At 49.5% G+C, this 21,569-nt stretch overlaps 8 non-coding genes across 8 annotated transcripts; all 8 read right to left on the bottom strand.

Annotated features, from left to right (window-relative positions):
• Positions 1-339: 339 nt before the first annotated feature.
• Positions 340-528, bottom strand: LOC130308715 (U2 spliceosomal RNA). Its single transcript, XR_008857659.1, has one exon. It is a non-coding gene; the product is annotated as a U2 spliceosomal RNA (small nuclear RNA).
• Positions 529-6,936: 6,408 nt separating this feature from the next.
• On the bottom strand, positions 6,937-7,127 carry LOC130308699 (U2 spliceosomal RNA). The gene has a single exon (XR_008857645.1). It is a non-coding gene; the product is annotated as a U2 spliceosomal RNA (small nuclear RNA).
• A 2,100-nt stretch (positions 7,128-9,227) lies between these two features.
• LOC130308698 (U2 spliceosomal RNA) lies at positions 9,228-9,418 on the bottom strand. Its single transcript, XR_008857644.1, has one exon. It is a non-coding gene; the product is annotated as a U2 spliceosomal RNA (small nuclear RNA).
• A 2,099-nt stretch (positions 9,419-11,517) lies between these two features.
• Positions 11,518-11,708, bottom strand: LOC130308697 (U2 spliceosomal RNA). Its single transcript, XR_008857643.1, has one exon. It is a non-coding gene; the product is annotated as a U2 spliceosomal RNA (small nuclear RNA).
• Positions 11,709-13,815: 2,107 nt separating this feature from the next.
• Positions 13,816-14,006, bottom strand: LOC130308696 (U2 spliceosomal RNA). Its single transcript, XR_008857642.1, has one exon. It is a non-coding gene; the product is annotated as a U2 spliceosomal RNA (small nuclear RNA).
• A 2,098-nt stretch (positions 14,007-16,104) lies between these two features.
• Positions 16,105-16,295, bottom strand: LOC130308683 (U2 spliceosomal RNA). Its single transcript, XR_008857630.1, has one exon. It is a non-coding gene; the product is annotated as a U2 spliceosomal RNA (small nuclear RNA).
• A 2,100-nt stretch (positions 16,296-18,395) lies between these two features.
• On the bottom strand, positions 18,396-18,586 carry LOC130308713 (U2 spliceosomal RNA). Its single transcript, XR_008857658.1, has one exon. It is a non-coding gene; the product is annotated as a U2 spliceosomal RNA (small nuclear RNA).
• Positions 18,587-20,676: 2,090 nt separating this feature from the next.
• On the bottom strand, positions 20,677-20,867 carry LOC130308694 (U2 spliceosomal RNA). The gene has a single exon (XR_008857640.1). It is a non-coding gene; the product is annotated as a U2 spliceosomal RNA (small nuclear RNA).
• Between the last annotated feature and the right edge of the window lie 702 nt (positions 20,868-21,569).

Raw genomic sequence — 21,569 nt, 5'->3', positions numbered from 1 at the left:
TCTTCATAAGCATTAATCTTATTTTGTCAATTAGGAACATTCAGCACCCACCCGCTATCAAGGCAGCTGCCTATCATGTCATGCCCTACCTGCACAGGTGTGCTGGCTACTCAAATGATCCAATTAAGGAGGCCATTTAGTCAGCAGCAGCAGAAGTCCTGTGCCTGGACGCTCCAACAGGGGCCAGACACAAGCAGAAGCAGAAGCAGCAGAAGCAGCAGCAGCACCACCTTTTGTTTTTTGGCTGCAGCAGCAGCAAGGCCCACAGGGCTGGCTAGCTGGCTAGCCAGCAAGCAGGTAGCAATGAAAGTAGGAATCTTTCTTTTTAACCCTGTAAGGGGTTGGTGCACTGTACCCGAAGATACTGCCATATCGGGTCAATGCATAGGGCGACGGAAGCAAGCTTCGAAATTGGCCCCCGTTCTCAAAAATCCATTTAATATATGGTCCCCAGATAGGGGACGTATCAGATATTAAACTGATAAGAACAGATTTTTTTTTTTTTTTTTTTTTGATTGAAAGAGCTTTATTTTCCGTTCAGTCATTACAAGTCGTACAATAAATTACAGTCACACAAAGCATGATAGTACAATACACAGCAAAGGTTCCCTAAGCTATACATCGCACACCATGCTACTCTAACATTCAGCTCAATCCTGCAATATAAAGGCACAAGAGATCAAACAAAAACCAAATAATACAATCTGTGATCGGGGTAGGGGTGTGGGCGACTATGTGGGGGTAGGGAGGGGACGGATCACAGGGCCAAACTGTTGGGCTGTATCTTCAGGGAGACATGGGAGAAGGAGAGGGGTCTTCACTCCTCTTCTTCCTCATCAACGGCCGAGCTGTCCAAGATGGAATAGTCTCTAAGCAGGTTCTTGATGAACCTGCGGCAGTCCCGGACGGACATGTTTTCCCTGTTGATCACGAGGCGGTTCCTGGCAAGCCACACTGCGTCCTTAAAACAGTTCATAAGGCGCCAGGCCTCCTGGATGGCCTCCACGTCGTGGGTCCCAGGGAACAGGCCGTAAAGCACCGAATGGTACGATAGGCAGCTCCTGGGCACTGAGTCTCTGAGTTCATGTTCTAGGGCGTCCAACAGACCCTGTGCAAAGGGGCACTGCCAAAACACGTGGAAAGATGTTTCCTCCACGTAGGGGCAACGGGGGCAGTACCGGGTCTTGCACAGGTTGCGGGCATGCATGAATGACCTGAGAGAGAGACCTCCCATGACGGCCATCCACGACAAGTCCTTGTGTCCATTGGTAAGCCGCTTTGAGGCCACATTGTTCCAAACTGTCTCTGCAGTGGCTGCGGGGAGTCCCGGAACCAGCTCGGTCAAGTCCTTAGCTCGGATGAGCTTGTGGATTGTCTTCGGCTTCCATAGGTCTGGTTTCAGTCCTTCCAGCTGGTGCTCCCTCACAAACCGGACAACATCCCCATAGAACCAGGGAGTGTTCCAGTTGTAAGGGATGGAGCTGTCCCACTTGTCCCAGCCCAGCTGTCTCCAGAGGGGCATGAGAAGCAAGCGAGACATGGACCTGCCCGCTGAGCCAGTCTTTTCTACAAGAGTCCGCTGCACCGTGACACATGCAAAGGAGGCCCTCAGCAGAGCGGGGATGTCGGGTATTCCCTTCCCACCCTTGCGGGGTTCCTTGTACATCACGGTCCTCTTGACTCTGTCCATTTTGCCCCAGACGAAGCCAAACACTGTCCGGGTGATGGCCTTGCAAACGGTGGTATGGGGAGGCCAGGCCTGTGCGGTATATTGGAGCACAGGCAAAACTTCACTCCGCAGGACAAGTGCCTTGCCTTCCATCGTGAGCTTTCTGGAGCTCCACAGTCCGATCTTCGAGTTTATCCTTCCTAGTCGGTCTTGCCAAGACTTAAGGGCCGCTCCTTCCTTCCCGAACCAGACTCCAAGAATTTGAATGAAGTCCGGCTTGACAGCAAAGGGGAAGGGGGCGGAAGAAGCCAGGTGCCATTCCCCGAAGAGCATGGCCTCCGACTTCCCGCAGTTGACTTTTGCCCCCGAAGCTCTGCCGAAGTCCTCGCAGGTCTGGACGAGTGCAGTCACCGAACGCTGGTCAGCGCAGAAGACGGTCACGTCGTCCATGTAGAGCGAGCACTTGACCTCGTGGCGATCTGGTCCTGGTGCGGTGATCCCTCTGATCTCTCCATTCTGCCGGATAGTCTCAGCGAAGAGCTCTATAACACAAACAAAAAGGAGAGGTGAAAGAGGGCAGCCTTGTCTAACCCCTGAAAGAATGGAAAAGGGGTCAGTCTTCCAGCCGTTCACCAACACCGTGCTGTAAATGTCAAAATACATAACGTTAACAAAAGAGCAAAACATCTTCCCCAGACCCAGCCTGCGCAAAACCCTGTCCATGAATGCGTGGGAGACACGGTCGAACGCCTTCTCCTGATCTAAGCTGACCAGGGCGGCGCGGCCCCCGCGGTCCTGGATGTAATGGACCGTGTCTCTCACAAGGGCAAGGCTGTCGGCAATCCTGCGGCCAGGAATGCTGCAGGTCTGGTCCGGATGGACGATCTGCCCCATGACAGGTTTCAGCCTGTTGGCCAGCACCTTGGCGAGGATCTTGTAGTCCACGTTCAGGAGAGAGATGGGACGCCAGTTTTTCAGGTCACATCTCTCCCCCTTCCGCTTATACAAGATCGTGATCATCCCTTCCCTCAACGACGGAGGCATTCTGCCCCCCACCACCATCTCCTCGTACACCTCCAACAGGTCCGGACAGATCAGGTCACCCAGCGCTACGTAGAGCTCGGCCGGGAGACCGTCACTGCCCGGGGTCCTGCCGGGCTTAAAGGATTTAGCGGCAGAGAGCAGCTCCCCCACCGTCAAGGGATCGTCCATTGCCGCCGCACCTGCGGGATCAACAACGTTAGTGACACCTGACAGGAACCTCTCGGCGGCTTCGGGGTCGGATGACTTGGGGGCGTAGAGGTTGCTGTAGAAGTCGTGGACGACCCCCATCACTTCCTCCTTGCCGCTCCTCATGTGTCCGGTCTCATCTCGTAGCTCAGTCAGGGGCGTGTGGCCGGCATGGAGCTTCCTGAAAAAGAAAGAGTTACATTTCTCACCCTTCTCCAGGTTCTCCACCTTGGAACGAAAGACGATTCGCTTGGATTCCTCCTCAAAGTGCCTTTTCAAGCTCTTTTTGGTCTCCTCCAGCTCCTCCCTGACGTCCCAGCCACACTGGAGCAGGTCCTGCAGGGACCGCAGCTCGCGCTGCAGTTTCCTCAAGTCCCACTTCTTCGCACACGCCTGTTGTCTGCCTTTTGCCTGAAAGAAACAACGGAATTCGACTTTAACATATTCCCACCAATCGCTGATGCACTTGAACAGACATTTGTCATTTCGCCATACAAGGTAAGCATCCCTAAGTTCCTCCATGACCTCCCTCTGCTCCAACAGGGCACAATTCAACTTCCAGGAGCCCGGGCCAGGTGGGAATCCATGGCCCAGAGTCCCCCGGAATCGAATGGCCCTGTGGTCAGAGAAGAAGCAGGGGACCATAGAGTACGACACCTTTCTGACTGCTCTCGAAGTGAAGATGAAGTCTATCCGAGAACGGAGCGAGCCATCGGGGCGGCTCCACGTATAGTTTACGGAGCCGTTCCCGATGGACCCGACAATGTCCTGCAAGGATGCCTCCGTCACCATCTCGATCAGCAGTTTAGACGTCACGTCCAGGTTGGCGGATGTGCCAGAACTGCGCCCGTCCACCTCAATGGGGCAGTTGAAGTCACCACCCAACACTACTGCCCTAGTGGTGGCGAGTTCAGCCCGCAGGGCCTGGAGAACCTCCAGTCGGACATCCCTCTCAGGGGAGGCATACACGTTGATGAGCCGCACGGGCTCACCCGCCCAGGAACCGTCTGCGACAAGAAGTCTGCCACAGACGAGCTCCCGGACGGAATCAAGTGCAAAGTTACCTCCCCTGATCAGGATGGCCACCCCCGCAGACCTATTGTCACCCCCACCAGACCAGTAGGAAGGGCCGTGAGGCCACTGCCTGGCCAGATGGTTGTAAGACCTAGAAGCAGACAAAGCACATTCCTGCAACATGAAAACATCACACCTCTGGGAATCTAAGAACGTAAGAACAGTCTGAAATCTAAACCAAGCTCTAATACTCCTCACATTAATGCAGAAGATGTTGAGATCAGCCATGGGAATAAAAAGAGAGGTTAGTTCTGATACTAGTTACCAGTCTGGTCGGACGGGTCTTCTTCTCTGGCGCCTGTCGGCTCCTGTGGCTTCTCGTAGCGCCCTTCTAAGAACTCGTCGTAGACCGTGTTGGACGGAGTGTCCAGGATTTTCTTGACCTCTGGGTCCTGCAGCAGCTCCTCCATAGATTGAGCTTGGACTGGCTCTGCTTGGACCTGCTCCACTTGGGCCTGCTCCATCACCTCCTCTCCTTCTGAAGCTTCAAGGCTCTCACAGACCTGCTCCATCTCCTCCTCCTCATCTGAAGCTTGAGGGGTCTCGCAGGTCTCGATTATCTTTCTTTTGTGGGACTCTTCTGATACGTTGTCCCTTCCTTTCCTCTTCCTCTGTATGGTACCTGGGGGAGGAAGCACAGGAAAGTCCTCCGAAGGGCGGGCACCAGCAGCTGGAGGGGGGTTAGGTGCTGCTGGGCCAGGAGAGAAAGGAGGCTGGGTGGGGCGGGGGGCAGGAGAGAGTGCCCGGGCAGGGGAGGACGGGGCAGGGGTGGGCCGGGCAGGGGAGGACGGGGCAGGGGTGGGCCGGGCAGGGGAGGACGGGGCAGGGGTGGGCCGGGGTGGGGTACGGGGGGCAGGGGTGGGCCGGGGTGGGGTACGGGGGGCAGGGGTGGGGCGGGATGGGGCAGGAGGGGCGGGGGTGGGACGGGATGGGGCAGGAGGGGCAGGGGTGGGACGGGATGGGGCAGGAGGGGCAGGGGTGGGACGGGATGGGGCAGGGGTGGGACGGGATGGGGCAGGGGTGGGGCGGGATGGGGCAGGAGATGGGGCGGGAGGGGCAGGGGATGGGGCGGGAGGGGCAGGGGAGGGGCGGGACGGGGCAGGGGTGGTGGCTTTCGCCTTCTTACCCTCCTTGGTCGGCTTGGCCATCCGTGGTGTTGGCTCCGGAGCTGGGGCTGGCTTCGGTGCTCTCGCTGCCACAGATGCCCATGTTCTCTCCCTCTGGGGGCAGTCCTTGTAGCTGTGGGCTGCCAGTCCGCAGAGGTTGCAGGTCTTGCTCTTGGGGCAGTCCTTGGTCGTGTGACCTGTCACACGGCAATACCTGCAGGCATCCTCCGTACAGTCCTTGCCCTCGTGGCCCATCTTGCCACATCTCCTGCAGGTCTGCGGCATGTCCGGGTAGAAGATAAGTCCTGTGGAGTTGCCCAAGGAAAATGTCGTTGGCAGGTGCTGTAGTCCGTCTGGAGAAGCAGGGTTCTTGTTGAGTCTGACGACCACAGACCACTTGCAGGTCCAGTATCCGAGTGAGTTCAGGATGCGGGTGGGCTCCCTCACCACGGTGCAGAAGCGCTTCAGGAAGGTCGAGATGTCCGTGCCTGGGGTGTGTGGGTTCCGCATTGAGACCGTCACCCGCCTCTCCTCTCTTTGAATAAGGCAGTTGCCCACAAAGCGAGAGAAAGGGGATTCGGGACTCGCCGCTTTCACCACCTCCCAGTATCTTCTACAGGTCCCAATGGTGGCAAAGGTGATGTAGAAGATTCCCGAAAAGAAGGTTGCTATTCCCAGGGTGTCAGCCGTGGGGAAGCCTTGATCCGCCAGCATCTTCTTGCAGAACACGTCGTGGGACATGTCCGGCACCCTTCCGTCCACGGGCTTGAGCTTCAAGGCAACAGTCTGCCTCATCCAGGGCTCCAGGGTTGGAGCTTCCAGGTTAGGAATTCTGCCGCCCTTCTGCCTTGCCGTGGTGGAGGTTGAAGCTTGCTGTGGTTGGGGCTGGACCTCCAGGCCTTGCCCTGCAGCCTCCTGGGTGGACTTGCTGGTTGAGGCCATGGCTTCTTCCAGCAGGCTCTTTTCCGCTTCCTTGCTTGCTTGTGGAGAGAGGCTTCGCAAAGTCTTCTTTCCCGGGTGGGAGGAGCTATGCAGATCCGGTCCCGGTGGGAGGAGCTATGCAAATCCTTCTCCAGAGGCAGCGAGTTTCTTCGAAAAGATTCTGCGCCGCCTTCCTCTTCGCCGCTGTTCCGGAATTCACCGCCGATTCCCTTCTTCCAGGTTCTTCGTCGGCTTCTTCCGGAGCTGCAGTCTTCAAGATCTTCTCCTTCTTCAGATGTTCCGAGGCAGGCAGGAGACGATCTTCAGGTGGTATGCTCTAGAGAAATGCGGTTCTAATAAGAACGAAAAGTACTGCAATCGTACTACGCAAAATCTCTACCACAATGCTTGGAGTTCTTCAGACCGTAGCGATCATGGTATCTCCCCTGCCATGGTATCTCCCCCCCCCCCCCATGTTATGTTACATAGTTACATAGTTAGTACGGTCGAAAAAAGACATATGTCCATCACGTTCAACCAGGGAATTAAGGGGTAGGGGTGTGGCGCGATATTGGGGAAGGGATGAGATTTTATATTTCTTCATAAGCATTAATCTTATTTTGTCAATTAGGAACATTCAGCACCCACCCGCTATCAAGGCAGCTGCCTATCATGTCATGCCCTACCTGCACAGGTGTGCTGGCTACTCAAATGATCCAATTAAGGAGGCCATTTAGTCAGCAGCAGCAGAAGTCCTGTGCCTGGACGCTCCAACAGGGGCCAGACACAAGCAGAAGCAGAAGCAGCAGAAGCAGCAGCAGCACCACCTTTTGTTTTTTGGCTGCAGCAGCAGCAAGGCCCACAGGGCTGGCTAGCTGGCTAGCCAGCAAGCAGGTAGCAATGAAAGTAGGAATCTTTCTTTTTAACCCTGTAAGGGGGTGGTGCACTGTACCCGAAGATACTGCCATATCGGGTCAATGCATAGGGCGACGGAAGCAAGCTTCGAAATCGGCCCCCGTTCTCAAAAATCCATTTAATATATGGTCCCCAGATAGGGGACGTATCAGATATTAAACTGATAAGAACAGATACTACACTTGATCTTAGCCAAAAGGCCGAGAAGCGATAACCGTGAAAGGGGCGGGCCCAACAAGGTCCCCTTCATGGGCACTATCACTGCTTGCTGTCAGGGAGGCTGCCAGACAATTTTCCATGCACACTCTGGGCTGGGGGGCAGTCAACCACCAGTACACACAGCAGAACCTAAACCCATACCATTATTGCTAAGCAGCAAGACAGGGGCCCATTGCACTCCCACGGGGCCTTTTTAAATGCAATCCATAACCCGGATTTGCCAGGAACCCTTCTTACTCCTCCTACTTGCATGTGACACTGGGCTTAGGATCTGCATAGGAAACACACACACAAGCACACACCTACCTTTGTTGCCTGCAGATGCCTCCTTGGCTGTCCCCAAACGGTATCAAACCAACACCCACGGGAAGCTGTAAGCATAGAGGACATGCCTGCACCCCATTGGACTTACCTGTGTGGGTTAAATCCGGGTTATTTGACAACCTATGGCGGTGATGGTTCTGCTCAGGCAGAGCAGTGCTGATGCTCCTCATAAAGCTGTCGCTGCTGTGAAGGTTCTAGGTGACATCACAAATCCCTTTGGTTACATACACAACAAAGCTGGGTTGTTGTTGTTTACACTCTGCAAGGCCTGTGGAAGTGAGTGACATCATAGCACTGTAGTTCTGAGGGTTCAAGATGGATGCAACAATCTCCTGTTGCTTCTATGAAGGCCGTAATAGACGACATCACCAAACAGCTCCATAGTCACATACACAGCAAAGGAGAGATGTTGTTTACACCTAGTGATGTCAGTGGTATTGAGTGACATCACAGCACAGTGCTAAGGCTCCTGGGCCTGGACACAGCAGCGGCTGCAATATCTCAACGGAGAATACGTTTATATCTATGTGTGTGTGTGCGCATATATATATATATATATATATATATATATATATATATATATATATATTTCTCCGCCGAAATCACTTTTAAACCCATTTCCACCTTTTTTTCCCTTCTCTTCCTCTTACTTTTTTTTCACGTTTTTTTACGTTTTTCTCCTTTTCGCCTCTTTTCTGGGCGTATTATTCTTCTTTTTCTTCTTTTTTTTCGTCTAATGCATACCCCATCAGTGCAGCAATGCTTATTCAATACCGCCAGCAGATGGAGACACTGGGGGATAATTTTCTAAGGATTTATACTGATTTTTCCTGTCTGAATTTGTCGCACAGAAAGTTGCAGGCCAAATATGTGTGACATTTCTGCGACTTTAGCTTCTAGAGCATTTTTACAACATTATACATAGGTGCTGAATACATAAAAAGCGACTGTTCAGCGACAGACAAGTCGCATCGGCTGAAAGTAGGCCAGAATGTCAGTCCATGTTGGAGCAGGTTTAGATACAGTCTAAAGCATAGATCTCAAAGTCTGTGCACAGAATTTAGCAAGGGCCTCGCACCTTCTGATGCATCAGGTAGGTGCACAATAGCATAGCCTAACCCTCTGTACTTTGGTCTATATTGATGCGGGACATAGACAGCCAGCTGATGACCAATCCATTAGTGCAATGGATGGCTGGAAGCATTTGTCTTTGCCTTTGCAATACCACAGAAGCAATGCATGGTCAATGTACAGCAATGACACACCTGTGTGAACAGCCAGGAGACCCCCCCCCCCCCCCCCCCCCATGTTATGTTACATAGTTACATAGTTAGTACGGTCGAAAAAAGACATATGTCCATCACGTTCAACCAGGGAATTAAGGGGTAGGGGTGTGGCGCGATATTGGGGAAGGGATGAGATTTTATATTTCTTCATAAGCATTAATCTTATTTTGTCAATTAGGAACATTCAGCACCCACCCGCTATCAAGGCAGCTGCCTATCATGTCATGCCCTACCTGCACAGGTGTGCTGGCTACTCAAATGATCCAATTAAGGAGGCCATTTAGTCAGCAGCAGCAGAAGTCCTGTGCCTGGACGCTCCAACAGGGGCCAGACACAAGCAGAAGCAGAAGCAGCAGAAGCAGCAGCAGCACCACCTTTTGTTTTTTGGCTGCAGCAGCAGCAAGGCCCACAGGGCTGGCTAGCTGGCTAGCCAGCAAGCAGGTAGCAATGAAAGTAGGAATCTTTCTTTTTAACCCTGTAAGGGGGTGGTGCACTGTACCCGAAGATACTGCCATATCGGGTCAATGCATAGGGCGACGGAAGCAAGCTTCGAAATCGGCCCCCGTTCTCAAAAATCCATTTAATATATGGTCCCCAGATAGGGGACGTATCAGATATTAAACTGATAAGAACAGATACTACACTTGATCTTAGCCAAAAGGCCGAGAAGCGATAACCGTGAAAGGGGCGGGCCCAACAAGGTCCCCTTCATGGGCACTATCACTGCTTGCTGTCAGGGAGGCTGCCAGACAATTTTCCATGCACACTCTGGGCTGGGGGGCAGTCAACCACCAGTACACACAGCAGAACCTAAACCCATACCATTATTGCTAAGCAGCAAGACAGGGGCCCATTGCACTCCCACGGGGCCTTTTTAAATGCAATCCATAACCCGGATTTGCCAGGAACCCTTCTTACTCCTCCTACTTGCATGTGACACTGGGCTTAGGATCTGCATAGGAAACACACACACAAGCACACACCTACCTTTGTTGCCTGCAGATGCCTCCTTGGCTGTCCCCAAACGGTATCAAACCAACACCCACGGGAAGCTGTAAGCATAGAGGACATGCCTGCACCCCATTGGACTTACCTGTGTGGGTTAAATCCGGGTTATTTGACAACCTATGGCGGTGATGGTTCTGCTCAGGCAGAGCAGTGCTGATGCTCCTCATAAAGCTGTCGCTGCTGTGAAGGTTCTAGGTGACATCACAAATCCCTTTGGTTACATACACAACAAAGCTGGGTTGTTGTTGTTTACACTCTGCAAGGCCTGTGGAAGTGAGTGACATCATAGCACTGTAGTTCTGAGGGTTCAAGATGGATGCAACAATCTCCTGTTGCTTCTATGAAGGCCGTAATAGACGACATCACCAAACAGCTCCATAGTCACATACACAGCAAAGGAGAGATGTTGTTTACACCTAGTGATGTCAGTGGTATTGAGTGACATCACAGCACAGTGCTAAGGCTCCTGGGCCTGGACACAGCAGCGGCTGCAATATCTCAACGGAGAATACGTTTATATCTATGTGTGTGTGTGCGCATATATATATATATATATATATATATATATATATATATATATATATATATTTCTCCGCCGAAATCACTTTTAAACCCATTTCCACCTTTTTTTCCCTTCTCTTCCTCTTACTTTTTTTTCACGTTTTTTTACGTTTTTCTCCTTTTCGCCTCTTTTCCGGGCGTATTATTCTTCTTTTTCTTCTTTTTTTTCGTCTAATGCATACCCCATCAGTGCAGCAATGCTTATTCAATACCGCCAGCAGATGGAGACACTGGGGGATAATTTTCTAAGGATTTATACTGATTTTTCCTGTCTGAATTTGTCGCACAGAAAGTTGCAGGCCAAATATGTGTGACATTTCTGCGACTTTAGCTTCTAGAGCATTTTTACAACATTATACATAGGTGCTGAATACATAAAAAGCGACTGTTCAGCGACAGACAAGTCGCATCGGCTGAAAGTAGGCCAGAATGTCAGTCCATGTTGGAGCAGGTTTAGATACAGTCTAAAGCATAGATCTCAAAGTCTGTGCACAGAATTTAGCAAGGGCCTCGCACCTTCTGATGCATCAGGTAGGTGCACAATAGCATAGCCTAACCCTCTGTACTTTGGTCTATATTGATGCGGGACATAGACAGCCAGCTGATGACCAATCCATTAGTGCAATGGATGGCTGGAAGCATTTGTCTTTGCCTTTGCAATACCACAGAAGCAATGCATGGTCAATGTACAGCAATGACACACCTGTGTGAACAGCCAGGAGACCCCCCCCCCCCCCCCCCATGTTATGTTACATAGTTACATAGTTAGTACGGTCGAAAAAAGACATATGTCCATCACGTTCAACCAGGGAATTAAGGGGTAGGGGTGTGGCGCGATATTGGGGAAGGGATGAGATTTTATATTTCTTCATAAGCATTAATCTTATTTTGTCAATTAGGAACATTCAGCACCCACCCGCTATCAAGGCAGCTGCCTATCATGTCATGCCCTACCTGCACAGGTGTGCTGGCTACTCAAATGATCCAATTAAGGAGGCCATTTAGTCAGCAGCAGCAGAAGTCCTGTGCCTGGACGCTCCAACAGGGGCCAGACACAAGCAGAAGCAGAAGCAGCAGAAGCAGCAGCAGCACCACCTTTTGTTTTTTGGCTGCAGCAGCAGCAAGGCCCACAGGGCTGGCTAGCTGGCTAGCCAGCAAGCAGGTAGCAATGAAAGTAGGAATCTTTCTTTTTAACCCTGTAAGGGGGTGGTGCACTGTACCCGAAGATACTGCCATATCGGGTCAATGCATAGGGCGACGGAAGCAAGCTTCGAAATCGGCCCCCGTTCTCAAAAATCCATTTAATATATGGTCCCCAGATAGGGGACGTATCAGATATTAAACTGATAAGAACAGATACTACACTTGATCTTAGCCAAAAGGCCGAGAAGCGATAACCGTGAAAGGGGCGGGCCCAACAAGGTCCCCTTCATGGGCACTATCACTGCTTGCTGTCAGGGAGGCTGCCAGACAATTTTCCATGCACACTCTGGGCTGGGGGGCAGTCAACCACCAGTACACACAGCAGAACCTAAACCCATACCATTATTGCTAAGCAGCAAGACAGGGGCCCATTGCACTCCCACGGGGCCTTTTTAAATGCAATCCATAACCCGGATTTGCCAGGAACCCTTCTTACTCCTCCTACTTGCATGTGACACTGGGCTTAGGATCTGCATAGGAAACACACACACAAGCACACACCTACCTTTGTTGCCTGCAGATGCCTCCTTGGCTGTCCCCAAACGGTATCAAACCAACACCCACGGGAAGCTGTAAGCATAGAGGACATGCCTGCACCCCATTGGACTTACCTGTGTGGGTTAAATCCGGGTTATTTGACAACCTATGGCGGTGATGGTTCTGCTCAGGCAGAGCAGTGCTGATGCTCCTCATAAAGCTGTCGCTGCTGTGAAGGTTCTAGGTGACATCACAAATCCCTTTGGTTACATACACAACAAAGCTGGGTTGTTGTTGTTTACACTCTGCAAGGCCTGTGGAAGTGAGTGACATCATAGCACTGTAGTTCTGAGGGTTCAAGATGGATGCAACAATCTCCTGTTGCTTCTATGAAGGCCGTAATAGACGACATCACCAAACAGCTCCATAGTCACATACACAGCAAAGGAGAGATGTTGTTTACACCTAGTGATGTCAGTGGTATTGAGTGACATCACAGCACAGTGCTAAGGCTCCTGGGCCTGGACACAGCAGCGGCTGCAATATCTCAACGGAGAATACGTTTATATCTATGTGTGTGTGTGCGCATATATATATATATATATATATATATATATATATATATATATATATATATATTTCTCCGCCGAAATCACTTTTAAACCCATTTCCACCTTTTTTTCCCTTCTCTTCCTCTTACTTTTTTTTCACGTTTTTTTACGTTTTTCTCCTTTTCGCCTCTTTTCTGGGCGTATTATTCTTCTTTTTCTTCTTTTTTTTCGTCTAATGCATACCCCATCAGTGCAGCAATGCTTATTCAATACCGCCAGCAGATGGAGACACTGGGGGATAATTTTCTAAGGATTTATACTGATTTTTCCTGTCTGAATTTGTCGCACAGAAAGTTGCAGGCCAAATATGTGTGACATTTCTGCGACTTTAGCTTCTAGAGCATTTTTACAACATTATACATAGGTGCTGAATACATAAAAAGCGACTGTTCAGCGACAGACAAGTCGCATCGGCTGAAAGTAGGCCAGAATGTCAGTCCATGTTGGAGCAGGTTTAGATACAGTCTAAAGCATAGATCTCAAAGTCTGTGCACAGAATTTAGCAAGGGCCTCGCACCTTCTGATGCATCAGGTAGGTGCACAATAGCATAGCCTAACCCTCTGTACTTTGGTCTATATTGATGCGGGACATAGACAGCCAGCTGATGACCAATCCATTAGTGCAATGGATGGCTGGAAGCATTTGTCTTTGCCTTTGCAATACCACAGAAGCAATGCATGGTCAATGTACAGCAATGACACACCTGTGTGAACAGCCAGGAGACCCCCCCCATCCCCCCCCCCCCCCATGTTATGTTACATAGTTACATAGTTAGTACGGTCGAAAAAAGACATATGTCCATCACGTTCAACCAGGGAATTAAGGGGTAGGGGTGTGGCGCGATATTGGGGAAGGGATGAGATTTTATATTTCTTCATAAGCATTAATCTTATTTTGTCAATTAGGAACATTCAGCACCCACCCGCTATCAAGGCAGCTGCCTATCATGTCATGCCCTACCTGCACAGGTGTGCTGGCTACTCAAATGATCCAATTAAGGAGGCCATTTAGTCAGCAGCAGCAGAAGTCCTGTGCCTGGACGCTCCAACAGGGGCCAGACACAAGCAGAAGCAGAAGCAGCAGAAGCAGCAGCAGCACCACCTTTTGTTTTTTGGCTGCAGCAGCAGCAAGGCCCACAGGGCTGGCTAGCTGGCTAGCCAGCAAGCAGGTAGCAATGAAAGTAGGAATCTTTCTTTTTAACCCTGTAAGGGGGTGGTGCACTGTACCCGAAGATACTGCCATATCGGGTCAATGCATAGGGCGACGGAAGCAAGCTTCGAAATCGGCCCCCGTTCTCAAAAATCCATTTAATATATGGTCCCCAGATAGGGGACGTATCAGATATTAAACTGATAAGAACAGATACTACACTTGATCTTAGCCAAAAGGCCGAGAAGCGATAACCGTGAAAGGGGCGGGCCCAACAAGGTCCCCTTCATGGGCACTATCACTGCTTGCTGTCAGGGAGGCTGCCAGACAATTTTCCATGCACACTCTGGGCTGGGGGGCAGTCAACCACCAGTACACACAGCAGAACCTAAACCCATACCATTATTGCTAAGCAGCAAGACAGGGGCCCATTGCACTCCCACGGGGCCTTTTTAAATGCAATCCATAACCCGGATTTGCCAGGAACCCTTCTTACTCCTCCTACTTGCATGTGACACTGGGCTTAGGATCTGCATAGGAAACACACACACAAGCACACACCTACCTTTGTTGCCTGCAGATGCCTCCTTGGCTGTCCCCAAACGGTATCAAACCAACACCCACGGGAAGCTGTAAGCATAGAGGACATGCCTGCACCCCATTGGACTTACCTGTGTGGGTTAAATCCGGGTTATTTGACAACCTATGGCGGTGATGGTTCTGCTCAGGCAGAGCAGTGCTGATGCTCCTCATAAAGCTGTCGCTGCTGTGAAGGTTCTAGGTGACATCACAAATCCCTTTGGTTACATACACAACAAAGCTGGGTTGTTGTTGTTTACACTCTGCAAGGCCTGTGGAAGTGAGTGACATCATAGCACTGTAGTTCTGAGGGTTCAAGATGGATGCAACAATCTCCTGTTGCTTCTATGAAGGCCGTAATAGACGACATCACCAAACAGCTCCATAGTCACATACACAGCAAAGGAGAGATGTTGTTTACACCTAGTGATGTCAGTGGTATTGAGTGACATCACAGCACAGTGCTAAGGCTCCTGGGCCTGGACACAGCAGCGGCTGCAATATCTCAACGGAGAATACGTTTATATCTATGTGTGTGTGTGCGCATATATATATATATATATATATATATATATATATATATATATATATATATTTCTCCGCCGAAATCACTTTTAAACCCATTTCCACCTTTTTTTCCCTTCTCTTCCTCTTACTTTTTTTTCACGTTTTTTTACGTTTTTCTCCTTTTCGCCTCTTTTCTGGGCGTATTATTCTTCTTTTTCTTCTTTTTTTTCGTCTAATGCATACCCCATCAGTGCAGCAATGCTTATTCAATACCGCCAGCAGATGGAGACACTGGGGGATAATTTTCTAAGGATTTATACTGATTTTTCCTGTCTGAATTTGTCGCACAGAAAGTTGCAGGCCAAATATGTGTGACATTTCTGCGACTTTAGCTTCTAGAGCATTTTTACAACATTATACATAGGTGCTGAATACATAAAAAGCGACTGTTCAGCGACAGACAAGTCGCATCGGCTGAAAGTAGGCCAGAATGTCAGTCCATGTTGGAGCAGGTTTAGATACAGTCTAAAGCATAGATCTCAAAGTCTGTGCACAGAATTTAGCAAGGGCCTCGCACCTTCTGATGCATCAGGTAGGTGCACAATAGCATAGCCTAACCCTCTGTACTTTGGTCTATATTGATGCGGGACATAGACAGCCAGCTGATGACCAATCCATTAGTGCAATGGATGGCTGGAAGCATTTGTCTTTGCCTTTGCAATACCACAGAAGCAATGCATGGTCAATGTACAGCAATGACACACCTGTGTGAACAGCCAGGAGACCCCCCCCCCCCCCCCCATGTTATGTTACATAGTTACATAGTTAGTACGGTCGAAAAAAGACATATGTCCATCACGTTCAACCAGGGAATTAAGGGGTAGGGGTGTGGCGCGATATTGGGGAAGGGATGAGATTTTATATTTCTTCATAAGCATTAATCTTATTTTGTCAATTAGGAACATTCAGCACCCACCCGCTATCAAGGCAGCTGCCTATCATGTCATGCCCTACCTGCACAGGTGTGCTGGCTACTCAAATGATCCAATTAAGGAGGCCATTTAGTCAGCAGCAGCAGAAGTCCTGTGCCTGGACGCTCCAACAGGGGCCAGACACAAGCAGAAGCAGAAGCAGCAGAAGCAGCAGCAGCACCACCTTTTGTTTTTTGGCTGCAGCAGCAGCAAGGCCCACAGGGCTGGCTAGCTGGCTAGCCAGCAAGCAGGTAGCAATGAAAGTAGGAATCTTTCTTTTTAACCCTGTAAGGGGGTGGTGCACTGTACCCGAAGATACTGCCATATCGGGTCAATGCATAGGGCGACGGAAGCAAGCTTCGAAATTGGCCCCCGTTCTCAAAAATCCATTTAATATATGGTCCCCAGATAGGGGACGTATCAGATATTAAACTGATAAGAACAGATACTACACTTGATCTTAGCCAAAAGGCCGAGAAGCGATAACCGTGAAAGGGGCGGGCCCAACAAGGTCCCCTTCATGGGCACTATCACTGCTTGCTGTCAGGGAGGCTGCCAGACAATTTTCCATGCACACTCTGGGCTGGGGGGCAGTCAACCACCAGTACACACAGCAGAACCTAAACCCATACCATTATTGCTAAGCAGCAAGACAGGGGCCCATTGCACTCCCACGGGGCCTTTTTAAATGCAATCCATAACCCGGATTTGCCAGGAACCCTTCTTACTCCTCCTACTTGCATGTGACACTGGGCTTAGGATCTGCATAGGAAACACACACACAAGCACACACCTACCTTTGTTGCCTGCAGATGCCTCCTTGGCTGTCCCCAAACGGTATCAAACCAACACCCACGGGAAGCTGTAAGCATAGAGGACATGCCTGCACCCCATTGGACTTACCTGTGTGGGTTAAATCCGGGTTATTTGACAACCTATGGCGGTGATGGTTCTGCTCAGGCAGAGCAGTGCTGATGCTCCTCATAAAGCTGTCGCTGCTGTGAAGGTTCTAGGTGACATCACAAATCCCTTTGGTTACATACACAACAAAGCTGGGTTGTTGTTGTTTACACTCTGCAAGGCCTGTGGAAGTGAGTGACATCATAGCACTGTAGTTCTGAGGGTTCAAGATGGATGCAACAATCTCCTGTTGCTTCTATGAAGGCCGTAATAGACGACATCACCAAACAGCTCCATAGTCACATACACAGCAAAGGAGAGATGTTGTTTACACCTAGTGATGTCAGTGGTATTGAGTGACATCACAGCACAGTGCTAAGGCTCCTGGGCCTGGACACAGCAGCGGCTGCAATATCTCAACGGAGAATACGTTTATATCTATGTGTGTGTGTGCGCATATATATATATATATATATATATATATATATATATATATATATATATATTTCTCCACCGAAATCACTTTTAAACCCATTTCCACCTTTTTTTCCCTTCTCTTCCTCTTACTTTTTTTTCACGTTTTTTTACGTTTTTCTCCTTTTCGCCTCTTTTCTGGGCGTATTATTCTTCTTTTTCTTCTTTTTTTTCGTCTAATGCATACCCCATCAGTGCAGCAATGCTTATTCAATACCGCCAGCAGATGGAGACACTGGGGGATAATTTTCTAAGGATTTATACTGATTTTTCCTGTCTGAATTTGTCGCACAGAAAGTTGCAGGCCAAATATGTGTGACATTTCTGCGACTTTAGCTTCTAGAGCATTTTTACAACATTATACATAGGTGCTGAATACATAAAAAGCGACTGTTCAGCGACAGACAAGTCGCATCGGCTGAAAGTAGGCCAGAATGTCAGTCCATGTTGGAGCAGGTTTAGATACAGTCTAAAGCATAGATCTCAAAGTCTGTGCACAGAATTTAGCAAGGGCCTCGCACCTTCTGATGCATCAGGTAGGTGCACAATAGCATAGCCTAACCCTCTGTACTTTGGTCTATATTGATGCGGGACATAGACAGCCAGCTGATGACCAATCCATTAGTGCAATGGATGGCTGGAAGCATTTGTCTTTGCCTTTGCAATACCACAGAAGCAATGCATGGTCAATGTACAGCAATGACACACCTGTGTGAACAGCCAGGAGACCCCCCCCCCCCCCCCCCCATGTTATGTTACATAGTTACATAGTTAGTACGGTCGAAAAAAGACATATGTCCATCACGTTCAACCAGGGAATTAAGGGGTAGGGGTGTGGCGCGATATTGGGGAAGGGATGAGATTTTATATTTCTTCATAAGCATTAATCTTATTTTGTCAATTAGGAACATTCAGCACCCACCCGCTATCAAGGCAGCTGCCTATCATGTCATGCCCTACCTGCACAGGTGTGCTGGCTACTCAAATGATCCAATTAAGGAGGCCATTTAGTCAGCAGCAGCAGAAGTCCTGTGCCTGGACGCTCCAACAGGGGCCAGACACAAGCAGAAGCAGAAGCAGCAGAAGCAGCAGCAGCACCACCTTTTGTTTTTTGGCTGCAGCAGCAGCAAGGCCCACAGGGCTGGCTAGCTGGCTAGCCAGCAAGCAGGTAGCAATGAAAGTAGGAATCTTTCTTTTTAACCCTGTAAGGGGGTGGTGCACTGTACCCGAAGATACTGCCATATCGGGTCAATGCATAGGGCGACGGAAGCAAGCTTCGAAATCGGCCCCCGTTCTCAAAAATCCATTTAATATATGGTCCCCAGATAGGGGACGTATCAGATATTAAAGTGATAAGAACAGATACTACACTTGATCTTAGCCAAAAGGCCGAGAAGCGATAACCGTGAAAGGGGCGGGCCCAACAAGGTCCCCTTCATGGGCACTATCACTGCTTGCTGTCAGGGAGGCTGCCAGACAATTTTCCATGCACACTCTGGGCTGGGGGGCAGTCAACCACCAGTACACACAGCAGAACCTAAACCCATACCATTATTGCTAAGCAGCAAGACAGGGGCCCATTGCACTCCCACGGGGCCTTTTTAAATGCAATCCATAACCCGGATTTGCCAGGAACCCTTCTTACTCCTCCTACTTGCATGTGACACTGGGCTTAGGATCTGCATAGGAAACACACACACAAGCACACACCTACCTTTGTTGCCTGCAGATGCCTCCTTGGCTGTCCCCAAACGGTATCAAACCAACACCCACGGGAAGCTGTAAGCATAGAGGACATGCCTGCACCCCATTGGACTTACCTGTGTGGGTTAAATCCGGGTTATTTGACAACCTATGGCGGTGATGGTTCTGCTCAGGCAGAGCAGTGCTGATGCTCCTCATAAAGCTGTCGCTGCTGTGAAGGTTCTAGGTGACATCACAAATCCCTTTGGTTACATACACAACAAAGCTGGGTTGTTGTTGTTTACACTCTGCAAGGCCTGTGGAAGTGAGTGACATCATAGCACTGTAGTTCTGAGGGTTCAAGATGGATGCAACAATCTCCTGTTGCTTCTATGAAGGCCGTAATAGACGACATCACCAAACAGCTCCATAGTCACATACACAGCAAAGGAGAGATGTTGTTTACACCTAGTGATGTCAGTGGTATTGAGTGACATCACAGCACAGTGCTAAGGCTCCTGGGCCTGGACACAGCAGCGGCTGCAATATCTCAACGGAGAATACGTTTATATCTATGTGTGTGTGTGCGCATATATATATATATATATATATATATATATATATATATATATATATTTCTCCGCCGAAATCACTTTTAAACCCATTTCCACCTTTTTTTCCCTTCTCTTCCTCTTACTTTTTTTTCACGTTTTTTTACGTTTTTCTCCTTTTCGCCTCTTTTCTGGGCGTATTATTCTTCTTTTTCTTCTTTTTTTTCGTCTAATGCATACCCCATCAGTGCAGCAATGCTTATTCAATACCGCCAGCAGATGGAGACACTGGGGGATAATTTTCTAAGGATTTATACTGATTTTTCCTGTCTGAATTTGTCGCACAGAAAGTTGCAGGCCAAATATGTGTGACATTTCTGCGACTTTAGCTTCTAGAGCATTTTTACAACATTATACATAGGTGCTGAATACATAAAAAGCGACTGTTCAGCGACAGACAAGTCGCATCGGCTGAAAGTAGGCCAGAATGTCAGTCCATGTTGGAGCAGGTTTAGATACAGTCTAAAGCATAGATCTCAAAGTCTGTGCACAGAATTTAGCAAGGGCCTCGCACCTTCTGATGCATCAGGTAGGTGCACAATAGCATAGCCTAACCCTCTGTACTTTGGTCTATATTGATGCGGGACATAGACAGCCAGCTGATGACCAATCCATTAGTGCAATGGATGGCTGGAAGCATTTGTCTTTGCCTTTGCAATACCACAGAAGCAATGCATGGTCAATGTACAGCAATGACACACCTGTGTGAACAGCCAGGAGACCCCCCCCCCCCCATGTTATGTTACATAGTTACATAGTTAGTACGGTCGAAAAAAGACATATGTCCATCACGTTCAACCAGGGAATTAAGGGGTAGGGGTGTGGCGCGATATTGGGGAAGGGATGAGATTTTATATTTCTTCATAAGCATTAATCTTATTTTGTCAATTAGGAACATTCAGCACCCACCCGCTATCAAGGCAGCTGCCTATCATGTCATGCCCTACCTGCACAGGTGTGCTGGCTACTCAAATGATCCAATTAAGGAGGCCATTTAGTCAGCAGCAGCAGAAGTCCTGTGCCTGGACGCTCCAACAGGGGCCAGACACAAGCAGAAGCAGAAGCAGCAGAAGCAGCAGCAGCACCACCTTTTGTTTTTTGGCTGCAGCAGCAGCAAGGCCCACAGGGCTGGCTAGCTGGCTAGCCAGCAAGCAGGTAGCAATGAAAGTAGGAATCTTTCTTTTTAACCCTGTAAGGGGGTGGTGCACTGTACCCGAAGATACTGCCATATCGGGTCAATGCATAGGGCGACGGAAGCAAGCTTCGAAATCGGCCCCCGTTCTCAAAAATCCATTTAATATATGGTCCCCAGATAGGGGACGTATCAGATATTAAACTGATAAGAACAGATACTACACTTGATCTTAGCCAAAAGGCCGAGAAGCGATAACCGTGAAAGGGGCGGGCCCAACAAGGTCCCCTTCATGGGCACTATCACTGCTTGCTGTCAGGGAGGCTGCCAGACAATTTTCCATGCACACTCTGGGCTGGGGGGCAGTCAACCACCAGTACACACAGCAGAACCTAAACCCATACCATTATTGCTAAGCAGCAAGACAGGGGCCCATTGCACTCCCACGGGGCCTTTTTAAATGCAATCCATAACCCGGATTTGCCAGGAACCCTTCTTACTCCTCCTACTTGCATGTGACACTGGGCTTAGGATCTGCATAGGAAACACACACACAAGCACACACCTACCTTTGTTGCCTGCAGATGCCTCCTTGGCTGTCCCCAAACGGTATCAAACCAACACCCACGGGAAGCTGTAAGCATAGAGGACATGCCTGCACCCCATTGGACTTACCTGTGTGGGTTAAATCCGGGTTATTTGACAACCTATGGCGGTGATGGTTCTGCTCAGGCAGAGCAGTGCTGATGCTCCTCATAAAGCTGTCGCTGCTGTGAAGGTTCTAGGTGACATCACAAATCCCTTTGGTTACATACACAACAAAGCTGGGTTGTTGTTGTTTACACTCTGCAAGGCCTGTGGAAGTGAGTGACATCATAGCACTGTAGTTCTGAGGGTTCAAGATGGATGCAACAATCTCCTGTTGCTTCTATGAAGGCCGTAATAGACGACATCACCA

The sequence above is a fragment of the Hyla sarda genome, unplaced genomic scaffold (genome assembly GCF_029499605.1).
Source record: "Hyla sarda isolate aHylSar1 unplaced genomic scaffold, aHylSar1.hap1 scaffold_1488, whole genome shotgun sequence".
NCBI classification, from domain to species: domain Eukaryota; kingdom Metazoa; phylum Chordata; class Amphibia; order Anura; family Hylidae; genus Hyla; species Hyla sarda.
This window is presented reverse-complemented; position numbering and strand designations above follow the sequence as displayed.